The sequence below is a fragment of the Portunus trituberculatus genome, chromosome 27, assembly GCF_017591435.1.
Source record: "Portunus trituberculatus isolate SZX2019 chromosome 27, ASM1759143v1, whole genome shotgun sequence".
Taxonomy (NCBI): Eukaryota; Metazoa; Arthropoda; class Malacostraca; order Decapoda; family Portunidae; genus Portunus; species Portunus trituberculatus.
Window position 1 is genome coordinate 7,548,301 of NC_059281.1, and position 12,500 is coordinate 7,560,800.

Consider the following 12,500-nt stretch of genomic DNA (forward strand, 5'->3'; position numbering starts at 1 on the left):
CATGCTGACATTTTTTTCCCTTTTTTTTTCCTTTTTTTTTTTTTTTTTTTTTTTTTGTATATTTTTCAGTACGTTAAACTTTTTGGCTTTTACGAACTCTGTTGCTATCCTGCTTATTTTTCTGGGAGAATTTTTTTCTTCTTTTTTCTTTGATCATTTTTTTATTGTCTTCTCGCTTTTCTTTCTTTCTTTCCTTGTATCTTTCACCTTTATTCTTTTGACCTATGTGGTTTTCTCTCTCTCTCTCTCTCTCTCTCTCTCTCTCTCTCTCTCTCTCTCTCTCTCTCTCTCTCTCTCTCTCTCTCTCTCTCTCTCTCTCTCTCTCTCTCTCTCTCTCTCTCTCTCTCTCTCTCTGAAGGTCCCTGGGTCACTGGCGGTTCTATACATAAGTTTTCTTTCCTCCGTCCTCTGCCTCCCTCCCTCCCTCCTTCCTTTCTTCCATACCTGTCTGGCTGGAAATCTCTCCCCTTCACCTTCCACCTCTTCTTCCTTTTCCTCTTTTTCCTCTTTCCTCTTTCTCTTCGTCTCCTCCTTTCCCTCTTTGTGGAAGTGATAGCCAGCTTTCTGCGTAAAACCGAGTCTCGTGAAGTTGATGTGAAGGCGACCCAATAATTATGTATGTCTCAACGTCCCGGCAGAATTACTGAAACTATGCTAATATTGCGAAATGCGTGGGAGATCTTACAGTCTGTTATCTATTTGTTGATTCCAAAGACTGAGAGAGAATTTCTTGGGAGTTGATTATGTTGATGAAGGCCCAGAAATTTTTAGGGTGTTTTTCTTAATGTTTATTTAATATTATCACTGCATTTTTTTTTTTTTTTTCAAGACTGACGGATCAATTGTCATCGGCAGTAAAGTCTCCATGTGCTGGTAAAGTGGAGCTCCCTCCGTGCTTCTGTGTTTCCGCTTATCTTTGACCTGAACTCTTTCAAAAAAGGTGAGTTTTTTATTTTTCCTCAATTTTCCTGTTTTGGGTCATTCATTTAGACTGCCCTTCTGTGATAAGCGTATTCTATTGTTGCCTTTGACCAGAGTTCCTCTTACAACACAAAATGCTAAGTAGATTTATGAAAATGTTGAAACGAAATTATTTTAGATACTTAACTTTTTATTTCAAGAGCCAAGACAAAGTAGATCCCAAGTCGCTTGTAACAGCTAAAAACAGTTTACATTAGTTTTCGTAAAAGAGGAACAGGAGAGTGGTGAAAAGTTTTAAATGTGAATGAACTCTGCCATTGCATAAGCCAGTGTGAAGGTTAGCAGTTAACAACACTCCAGTAAGCGACGTGCAGGCAACGCCACCCAGCCTGGAGCCTCGTTATAACGTTATGGCCTGCACTATATAACATCTCTTTGCGAAATCTCTTACATTTAGCAAGTCCCAGTAGAAGTTTTTCGGAGATTTCAGGTCGGTTTTTGTGATCCTAGTGAAAAATTGACAAGGAGCGGCCGGTCACACAGAAAAAAAAATGAAAAAAAATGTAAAGAGAAAGTAAGTCAGGACAAGCTTCTCGGAATTTGAGCAGCAGCCTGAACCGCCGCGCTCAGATTGATGGTAATGCTGCTGAAATATTGAAAAACCTACTCGATATGTACCCAGTAAGTCCCGCACGAACCACTGTGTTTTTCTCACGGAAGTCTGTAGATTTTCAAGTTTTTTTTTTATTTTTCATTTTTAGCTGTTTGTGTTGCAAGAAGTAGAAGATTGATCGGGACTCAAGACAGACAGATTTCTCTTCGTACTGTGTTTATGTGACAGAGTGATATGAAAAAGGACCCAGCACGGCACATTTTTCTCCCGCAAAGAACGTAAATATCAAGGACACTTTATTTATTAGTTGTTGGTGGTGTGAGAAATAGAAGATTGGTCGTGATTTCAGGCAAGCGAATTCCACTTCATATTTGTGCAAGAGAGGTGCTGTACACATACTTTTCTTTGTGTCTCAGGATAACAGGGAAAGATGGGACGCAAAGTTTTTCTCATGCGCGTAAATATCAAGAACTCTTTATTTATTATCCGTGGTGTTGTACGAAATAGAAGTGGTTATGATTTTTTTTACCTATTATCGACAGAATTGTAAATTTATAGAACACTTCATTTATTTTTCATGTGATTACAATAAAACAGCTAATAACTTTCTTTATATCTAAGGAATGTATCTGTTGTGCTCATTATAAATAGAGGACGTCAACATTTGCTTTACAGTCAAGGTAATATTCCTGGTAAATATTGGTATACAGAATAAAATGGTTTTCTTTCACTCTCTCTTTCTCCTTTGTAATTTTTTTCCATCCATGCCTTCATCTGTAGCCTTTATTCCAAACAAAACAATCAATAGCATATACATGAGATTGAATGCCATATTTACTAGGCAAAATTCTAAATCAGTCATACTATTCTTGTATCCAAAATATCACAATAATATGTATTGTTTTATTCTTTCCTGTGAAACTCTTCCATTCATGCATCCATCTACTGATTAATTCCAAACCAATAGCTAATCAGGAGCATAGATGTGATCATGTGAGATTATCATTTTTTTTTTTTTTCCACCACGCAAAATCCAAAGCATTTATTTTATTCTTGTGCCTAAAATATCAGAACAACACTATTTTTCTTTCAATCACTCCTATAAAACTCTTCCATACATGCCTTCGTCTATTTTCATCTCAAAATAATGATAAAAAACAAACATGTAATATTAAATTCCTTTCCACTGCCAAAAATACAAAACAGCGTTAATATTCTTCCCGAAACATAATAAGAAGAAGAGATTACCTTTCCTATTCCTCCACTCACCTCCCATTGCAGCCTTCACCTCCGCCCCCTCGCCTCCTCAACTCCCAGATTAGATAGCGCAGTTCCTGTTCTTGCCGCAAACAGCCCCGTTACAACCAATACCTATGATGGTGTTGGCTTTTTCCTTTGTATTCCTGTGTATGTTCTCTCCTTCTGTCCCTTCCTCCTTTCTTACCTGTCTGCCTCACTTCCCTGCCTTCCTACCTGTAATTTTGTCTTCCTGCCTCCTCCTCCTCCTCCTCCTCCTCCTCCTCCTCCTCCTCCTCCTCCTCCTCCTCCTCCTCCTCCTCCTCCTCCTCCTCCTCCTCCTCTGTTTTCCTCTCTCACCTGATCGACTCCTTCCCTTGCTCACTCTCACTTTTTTTCTATCTCTCTTCCTACGTGTTTCCATCTCTCTCTCTCTCTCTCTCTCTCTCTCTCTCTCTCTCTCTCTCTCTCTCTCTCTCTCTCTCTCTCTCTCTCTCTCTCTCTCTCTCTCTCTCTCTCTCTCTCTCTCTCTCTCTCTCTCTCTCTCTCTCTTGTCTCATTGTCTGCCTCCCAGTCCACACTTTTCCCTCCCGTTCTCTCTCCATCTCTACCTGTGTGTGTAGGTGTGTTTGTGTGTATGTGTGTGTGTGTGTGTGTGTGTGTGTGTGTGTGTGTGTGTGTGTGTGTGTGTGTGTTTGTGTTTGTGTATATGTGTGTCACAGTGTGTGTTGTTTTCCTTGAGCTCTCTTTCGACTGTCAATTAGTAGTAGTAGTAGTAGTAGTAGTAGTAGTAGTAGTAGTAGTAGTAGTAGTAGAAGCTGAAATAACAACAAGGGAACTAAATGGCAAGATCTTTTTTTTCTCTCTCTCTCTCTCTCTCTCTCTCTCTCTCTCTCTCTTTGTTACTCATTCTTTCATTTTTTTATTTCTTTTCCCCCCCTTGCCTCTCATCCACACACGCGCACTGACATGAAACACACGTAATATCACGCCTGTTTTTACATACAGTTTCCCCCTTGCATACATACATACATACATACATACACACCCACTCACCCATCAACACACAGCCACACACACACACACACACACACACACAACACACGACCTCGTTCATATAGTTTGTACGTATGTATGCATGTATGTATGTATGTATGTACGTATGTATGTATGTATGTATGTATGTATCTGGGTCAGTACAGTTCCTACAAATGTTTCACGTCAGCTTTATTTTGTTTTTATTTCCATGAGTGAGCAAAGAAAATATAATGAAAAATAAATACAGTGAAGATAATGAGCATATGTCATCTTTTCTTCCCACTTTTCCTCTTTCCTCTTCCTCTTCCTCTTCTTCCTCCTCCTCCACACCTTTTCTCCCTCTTCATCTAGATCTCTCTTCCAACGCACTCTCCTCTTTTCCTATCCCTTTCTTACCCTTCTTCTTCTTCTTCCTCTTGATTTTCCTCTTTCTCTTCCTCTTCTTCCTCCTCTTCTACATGCATCTACCCTTCCTCCTCTTCCATCATCTAAATCGGTCTTCCAACGCCCTCCTTTCCTCCTACCCCTTCCTTCCCCTTCCTCCTTTTCCCTTCTCTTCCTCTTCTTCCTTCTCCTCTGCATACATCTACCCTTTCTCCGTTTTCCATCATTTAAATCTGCCTTCCAGCGCCCTCCTCCTCTCCTCCTACCGCTTCCTCCCTTTCTCCTCTTCCTCTTCCTCTTTCTCTTCTTCCTCTTCCTCAACACACATCTGCCCTTTCTCCCTCTTCCATCATTTAAATCTGCCTTCCAACGCCCTCCTCTCCTCCTACCCCCTTCCTTCTCCTTTCTCCCCTTTCTCCTCTTCCTCTCCCTCCTCTACACCTGTCCTGGTTCCCCTCACACGTGTCCATCGCCCTGCACACACCTGGCTGAATATTGAAGGCAGGTGTCTGTTCTCACCTGCATTACCTGTGTTTTATTGGCCCAGATTCACCTGTTCCCGCGAAAGTTGTTTTGTATGTGTGTATTTCCATGGTTTTTTTTTTTTTTTCACTTTTATTTTTCCGTTGCTTTTTTTTTCTTTTGTTTAGTTGTTTTGTGTGTTTTTATGCTATTATTTCTATTTTTTTTTTTCATCTCATATTTCATTCCTTGTTTTTCTCTCTCTCTCTCTCTCTCTCTCTCTCTCTCTCTCTCTCTCTCTCTCTCTCTCTCTCTCTCTCTCTCTCTCTCTCTCTCTCTCTCTCTCTCTCTCTCTCTCTCTCTCTCTCTCTCTCTCTCTCTCTATCCTTTAGCCCCGCTCGTGAATTTGGTCAGACTGTAAATATCGTTTTCTGCAGGTTTTGTGTGTGTGTGTGTGTGTGTGTGTGTGTGTGTGTGTGTGTGTGTGTGTGTGTGTGTGTGTGTGTGTGTGTGTGTGTGTGTGTGTGTGTAATTGGCTTGTGTTATACCCCTTCCAATGCCTCCTCCTCCTCATATTCCCCCTTCCTCCTCTTTCTCCTCCTCCTCCTCCTCCTCTTCCTCTTCCTCTTCCTTTTCTTCTTCCTCTTCCTCCTCCTGGCCCGCCATGGAGCTCATTACGTTAGTCGGCGCGGGTCGGTCGATGGCGCAGCGCAGTTTAGCGACACTCGGACTGTGCCACAAACGATCGAGAAGATGAGGTTGAGGACGTGTCTTGCATTGCGTCTTCGTCCTCCTCCTCCTCCTCCTCCTCCTCCTCCTCCTCCTCCTCTTCCTCTTCCTCTTCCTCGTCCTCTTCCCAGTGTCCCAACCGTTGCCTCTTTCGTTGCTGGCTTTGCATTTTCTTCCTCCACCTCTTCTTCTTCCTCCTCCTCCTCGCTCTCCTCCTCCTCCTTTCTCTCTCTTCATTTTAGCATTTTCCGTCTATCTTCCTCCCTTCCTCTCTGCATCTTCCTGTCCTCTTCCTTCTTGTCATTCTTTTCCCCTTCCTCTTCATTTTTCTGATTCTTCTTGGTATTTTTCGTCTATTTTAGGCATTCTCAGCATATTCTTCTTTCTCCTCCTGCTTTTCCTCTTCCTCTTTCTCCTCTTTTTCTTCTTCTTCCTTGTCATCCTTTTTCTCTCGTGTTTTCTCTTCCTGATTCTCTATATTTTTCGTTGTCGCTGTTGTCCTCCGGCTCCTTCTCTTCCATCCTCTTCTCTTCTTCCTCCTCCTCCTCCTCCTCCTCCTCCTCCTCCTCCTCCTCCTCCTCCTCCTCCTCTTGGTCGTGGTCTTTCAGGTAAAACATGTGTATTGCTCCTCTTCCCTTTTTTTTTAATATATTTATAACACGAATGAAACATATTTTGAAAGCTTTCATGTGTGTATGTGTGTGTGGGCGCATCTTCACTTCCTCTGTCCTTTATTTATTTCTATTTTGTCCTTCCTTCCTCATGTCCTTTCCATTTTTCACTTTACCTCATCATCCTCCTTCACCTCCTCCTCTCCTTCCTTCACCTTCTTCCATTCCTTCGTCATGTTTCCATCCTTCATTTCTTTCTTTGATGTTTTTTTTTCCTCTGTCCTTCCTCTCCTCCTCCTTTCATTTCTTCATTTCTTCATTCATTCTCGAGTCTCGTGGTGCACTTGTAAGGAAAGTTTGCGGTGTGTTCGCTCTTTCTTCTGCTTTCAATTGTAAAGGAAACACGATATTGCTTCCTTACTTCCTGCTTTCTTTCTTATCTTCCTTCCCTTCCTTCATTTCCTTCACTCAGGCAAGCTGTCGAGATTTGTGCTGCGTTTCCTTGTGTGTGTGTGTGTGTGTGTATGTGTGTATTAGTGTGATTCTCTCTCTCTCTCTCTCTCTCTCTCTCTCTCTCTCTCTCTCTCTCTCTCTCTCTCTCTCTCTCTCTCTCTCTCTCTCACACACACATTTTCATTATTATACTGCCACTCACACCCTCCCTCCATCTTTTCCATTTCCCCTCTCCCTTTTCTTCCTTCCCTACCTTCCTTCATTCTCCTTCCCTTCCCCTCTCTTTCTCTCTCTCTCTCTTTCTCCCTCTCTCCCACACCTTTCACTGTCTTAAAGCAGTTCGCTTCATTCATGCTTCTCTCTCTCTCTCTCTCTCTCTCTCTCTCTCTCTCTCTCTCTCTCTCTCTCTCTCTCTCTCTCTCTCTCTCTCTCTCTCTCTCTCTCTCTCTCTCTCTCTCTTCGTCTCTCATGCTGAATAAAAGATGACATGTCGTTTTAGTGTCGCCGTGACCCCTTCCTGAATCACTCTCACTTCTCCCTCTCCCTCTTCTTCCTCTCCCTTCATCCTTGCTTCGTTTCGTCATCCCCTTCCTTTATTTTTTTCCCTCTCCATCTGATAGTATTTGTATTTGCTTTTTGGTTTGCCTGTCATTCTCTCTCTCTCTCTCTCTCTCTCTCTCTCTCTCTCTCTCTCTCTCTCTCTCTCTCGCTCTCGCTCTCGTGTTAAATTCTCACTTTTTTTCTGTTTTTATTTTCCTCCTTCATTCTCCTTCCTGTCTTTCATCCTTGTTTTCCTTTCCTTCCTTCCTCTATCAGCTACAAGTGATCATGAAGGAAGGAAGCTTCATTAATTAATCCCTCCTTCTCCTCCCTCCTTCCTTCCCTACCCTCTCCCTCTCTCTCTCTCTCCCTCTCCCTCTCCCTCTCCCTCTCGCCCTCTCTCACCCGCCCTTCACTGTCTTTGAAATTAATGATAACATCACATAAGTTATCCAGTGAACCGAAATTCCCACTACTAGACCTCCTCCTCTTCCTCCTCCTCCTCCTTCTCCTCCTCCTCCTCCTCCTCCTCCTCCTCCTCCTCTTCCTCTTCCTCCTCTTCTTCCGCCTCAGTAGTTTTTCAGATCTTTTTGTTGTTTTCCTTGCTTCACTCTCTTCTTTTCCTTGTTTTTTCGTCATATTTGTTCATTTCTTTCTTCGTTTTCCTTCTGTTCTTCATTGTTTTCTCCTCTGCACCTCATTTCCTTGCATTTCTCCTTTCGTGCATCTTTCTTTGTTTTGTTTTATTTTCTATTTCTCTTTCTTCTTTCATGTTTCTTACCTTCTTTTCCCATTTTACCTTCACTTTCTCAAAATGAAATCGACTTGCACTGCGTTTTGCTTCCTCCTCCTCCTCCTCCTCCTCCTCCTCCTCCTCCTCCTCCTCCTCCTCCTCCTCCTCCTCCTCCTCCTCCTCCTCCTTTTATGTAGCTTTATTCTTCATCCTCTAAATTTCAGCCAAAAACACATTCAAGTTGAGGAAATTACTTTTGTTGATGTTTAAGTGTTGAAGTAAATCTGTTTAGTGTATGTAAGTGCATTTAAGTGTGTGCGTTATGGCCTCTTAATACTCTCTCTCTCTCTCTCTCTCTCTCTCTCTCTCTCTCTCTCTCTCTCTCTCTCTCTCTCTCTCTCTCTCTCTCTCTCTCTCTCTCTCTCTCTCTCTCTCTCTCTCTCTCTCTCTCTCTCTCTCTCTCTCTCTCTCTCGTCTCTTTCTAATTGCTAAAATCACGAACGCTGAATTCTCATTAAGGCAACTGAGGGTGAGAAAAAAGAAAGTGAGAGAGAGAGAGAGAGAGAGAGAGAGAGAGAGAGAGGGGCTGAGGAAGTGTTGCAGTGGCTCACTCATAACATATTGTTCCTCGCAGCAACACAACGCAGACCGTCACAACACAGTGCAACACTAACACCTCCACATTTCACTTGACGCCAGAGAGAGAGAGAGAGAGAGAGAGAGAGAGAGAGAGAGAGAGGTTATTATGAATCTCATTATTCATTTCAAGTCATTAATTTTTGCTTGTGTGTGTGTGTGTGTGTGTGTGTGTGTGTGTGTGTGTGTTGTGTTGTGTTGTGTTTTATGTTCCTTTGTGTCTTTTTTTTGTCTCCGTTTCTGAAAGGTCACCTTGTCCTGCGTGTGTGTGTGTGTGTGTGTGTGTGTGTGTGTGTGTGTGTGTGTGTGTGTGTGTGTGTGTGTGTGTGCATGGATGTGAGTATGAGTGGGTGCGTGTTGGAATATTAGTTAAGGAAATCAGATTCTCTCTCTCTCTCTCTCTCTCTCTCTCTCTCTCTCTCTCTCTCTCTCTCTCTCTCTCTCTCTCTCTCTCTCTCTCTCTCTCTCATTGTTTTCCCCCTTGTCTCATTATTCAAGCTTATTTATTTATTTTGTCATTCACCCTTTCTATAGTATGCATTTATGTGTCCTCTCTCTCTCTCTCTCTCTCTCTCTCTCTCTCTCTCTCTCTCTCTCTCTCTCTCTCTCTCTCTCTCTCTCTCTCTCTCTCTCTCTCTCTCTCTCTCTCTCTCTCTCTCTCTCTCTCTCTCGCACTAACAGTATAATAATGTAATAATAATAATAGTAAAGTGTCTCATAACCCGCATTGTTCAGAGTAAGACACAATAACACAACACAGGCATTATCAGATTAGCTCCTTATTGCCTCTGATTGCATCCAAAATATGAAAATATACTCGTGCTCAGGAATCTGAATGCCTCCAACCTCCTTCTGTCTGTCTCTCCCTGGGACATGCGACAGTTCACACTATTAATAATGAAAGCACTGGACAAAATCTTTACAAGCACATTAACGAAAGAGAAAGAGGAGATCGGAATGGATTTTGTGATTTCTACCGAGTGTAATGTTGTAGTGGGTGGTGATATAAGAGGTGGTGTTTTGCGGTGGCTTGTGATTAAGGAAGGTTGTGGTTTTCAGTGATGGGTTTAAGTACGTTTGTTATACTGTGGTGGTTTGTGTTGGTTTAAGCTCTGCAGTACTGGGACACATTTCTATCTTGAGATTTGTGTACGATTAGATCATCTTATTGACACTAGGAAGGATCTATGGAGGTCAGAAGGTTAGTGGCCAAAGTCTTCACTATTTTAAACACCCCACATAAGATTCTTAAGCTGTGTAAAATCACCAAATAGTAACTAGAATAAATATGGAAACGCGTCATGGTACTCAAGGGGTTAAGAGTTAGGAGAGAATCAATGAAGGTTATTAGTCTTTTTTTATTGTATTCGTGGTTAGTATTAATTCGAGTATTTATATGAATAAGTTGATGAAATCATTGTTGTCTATAGAATTTGTTAAACTGGATTCAGAGTTGTTAAAAATAAATCAGTGAGTATAAGTGAAGTTTATTTGTTTAAGTGGATATAAAGTCATTGTAGATTTGAGAGTGGTTATGATTGAATATATGGAACTAAATGAATAGATGAAATTTTATACGAACATGAGTCAGTGTGTGTGTGTGTGTGTGTGTGTGTGTGTGTAGTCTTAAACTTTAAAGACACACAAACTTCTCTTCAAACTAGGAATAGCTCTGGAGAGTCATTTCATCTTTAAATTTTACCGTGTTGTGATAAATTCCAATTCTAAAACTTTTTGCACACTTACCTAGAACAATCATAGTAAATAAAAAAAAAATGCACATTATTAGTGGGAGTAACTTCTAATGACTGCAATTCAAGATATTCACCTTCTCAAGTACATTGTTCAGTGAGTGTGTGAAGAAGTGAGGAGGTTGTACGATACTCATGCCTGTTTATGTGTTTAGAGGAATAAATGAGTGAATGAGTGTTTAAATGAATATATGAGAGTATGTACGTGAATAAGAGAATGAGTGTGAGTGTATGAATGAATGAGTGAGTGTGTGTGCATAAATTAGTCACTGAAAAACTATGTGAGTGAGTGAGTGAACAAGTGTCAGTGTGTGTGAGTGAATGAGTGAAGGTGAGTAAGTAAATGATTGAGTTAATAAGTGTGTGAGTGAGAGAATAAGGGAGGGAGGGAAGAAAATGGAGTGAAGAGTGATTATTGTGCGGCAAGACACCTTAAGAGTCTAGTTTAGTTCAAGGAGGCCCAAGGAATATTAAAGAGAAACAGAGGCAAGTGTTTCGCTGCCACTCGTAATGCCACCTTCTGTAAATTCCAGGCGTTTTATGAGGAGAACTTTTAAACCGATGATGTAAAATGCAAGATAGTTATGCATGCTTTAATCTCAGAGGCTCGAATACACGTGCTTAAGAGATAGAAAAAAGAGCAAAAAAAATATACATTTCTCACGTTTAGCTGTTGAAAAGTATCTAAACACATTACAGAGTCCAATTTATCAACATTAATTTCAAACATGTCAGGGAGAAAATATGTATATGAAACAAAATACACAAGATTATATTACCAATGAATTTAAACTCCTGTCACAAAATATTACCCTTATTTTTTTTAGTGTCTTTATAATCATCTGTTGAAATGTATCTGTAAATCCTGTTGTCTTTTTTTTTTTCCCCTGTTACTAATTTTTGCTGATAGTGGAAAGACTCATTTTTACTCTCTTGTTTTATCTCTTTTCGTTCGTTTCCGTTCCATTACGTACATTCTCCTGGTCGTCGTCGTACATTTTGGGGGTCGTTCTGTAACGCGTCGCCCTTTGTGGGAAGGAGCGTGTTATTGTGCTCCAGGGAATGTACGGGTCCCCTGGAAGCCTTCTGGAATGATGCACTGATGGAGGAGGCGCTGGGAAGGCAGGGACGGTGGCAGTAAGAGGAGGTGGTGGTGGTGGTGGTGGTGGTGGTGGTGGTGGTGGTGGTGGTGGTGGAGGATCAGTGGGTTTAGTATTGTTTCTATGTGTGTGTGTGTGTGTGTGTGTGTGTGTGTGTGTGTGTGTGTGTGTGTGTGTGTGTTGCTCCACTGAACGTCTGCTTAACTGCTTTGCTCATATAACCCACACACACACACACACACACACACACACACACACACACACACACACACACACACACACACACACACACACACACAAATCATCCCTCTCATTCCTCCTCCTTCTCCTCCTCCTCCTCCTCCTCCTCCTCCTCCTCCTCCTCCTCCTCCTCCTCCTCCTCCTCCTCCTCCTCCTCCTCCTCCTCCTCCTCCTCCTCCTCCTCCTCCTCCTAACACACTCACACTCACTTACCACCCACACACACACACACACACACACACACACACACACACACACACACACACACACACACACACAACACTACACGACACGAACAACGAAGAACAAACTGAACTTACAACACAAACACGGAAGGAAACACACAACTTGAGAATGCCACAGGGAAACCAACACATTACCTGAGACTGAGAATACTCTGCGGGCGAAGGTGCTGACGGCGGAGGAGAGGGAGAGAGAGTGAAGGAGTGAGAGAGTGGTAGACAAAGAGAGGAGACACTTAGGAGAGGTTTCAGCACTTCCCTCTTCGTTCTAACCACTCCTGCGGGGCCTTCGTCAGTGTGTGCTTGAAGGTGTGGTGCTGCTGCTGGTGGGCGTAGGCGTGGGTGCTGGCGTGGGAGTGGGCGGAGTGAGGGCTGCAATCACACCGGTTTCAAAAAAGTCACTATTGTCGAAAGGCTGAAAGTACGTCTCGTTTTCCCTTATCAGAGTGTGTTCGAGAGAGAGAAAGAGAAAAACAAGAGAGAGAGAGAGGAGAGGGAAAGGGACAGGGGAAGAGAGGGAGAGAGGGAGAGGGAACGCTAAATATTCTCAATGCAAGCCAAGTTTTGCTGATTGTCCTTCACGTAAACTCCTCCAGGCAGCAGTCAGCCAGCCAGTCAGTCCGCCAGCCAACTAACTTAACAATTTAACTAACCAACCAACCAACCACTCGCTTCTTTCCTTCTCCCACGCCCCTTCCGAGCCACCAAGGGACCGCTAGGGACACGTTGCAGGACTCCCGACGCTTCCTTCACCTCCCTTAGCGGTACTGACGAAGGCGAAGACGTGATGAGACGAGCGCGCGGGACTTCA

At 42.5% G+C, this 12,500-nt stretch overlaps 1 protein-coding gene across 1 annotated transcript in view; it reads right to left on the bottom strand.

Moving 5' to 3' along the window:
• The window catches only part of LOC123509857 (probable family 17 glucosidase SCW11), a 149,648-nt gene that overhangs the window by 136,920 nt on the left and 228 nt on the right, over nucleotides 1-12,500 (bottom strand). The window contains exon 1 of the mRNA XM_045264440.1: nucleotides 11,828-12,500. This exon is cut by the window's right edge and continues 228 nt beyond it. The gene's annotated coding sequence lies outside the window, so the exon portion shown is untranslated. The remainder of the gene's footprint in view (nucleotides 1-11,827) is intronic.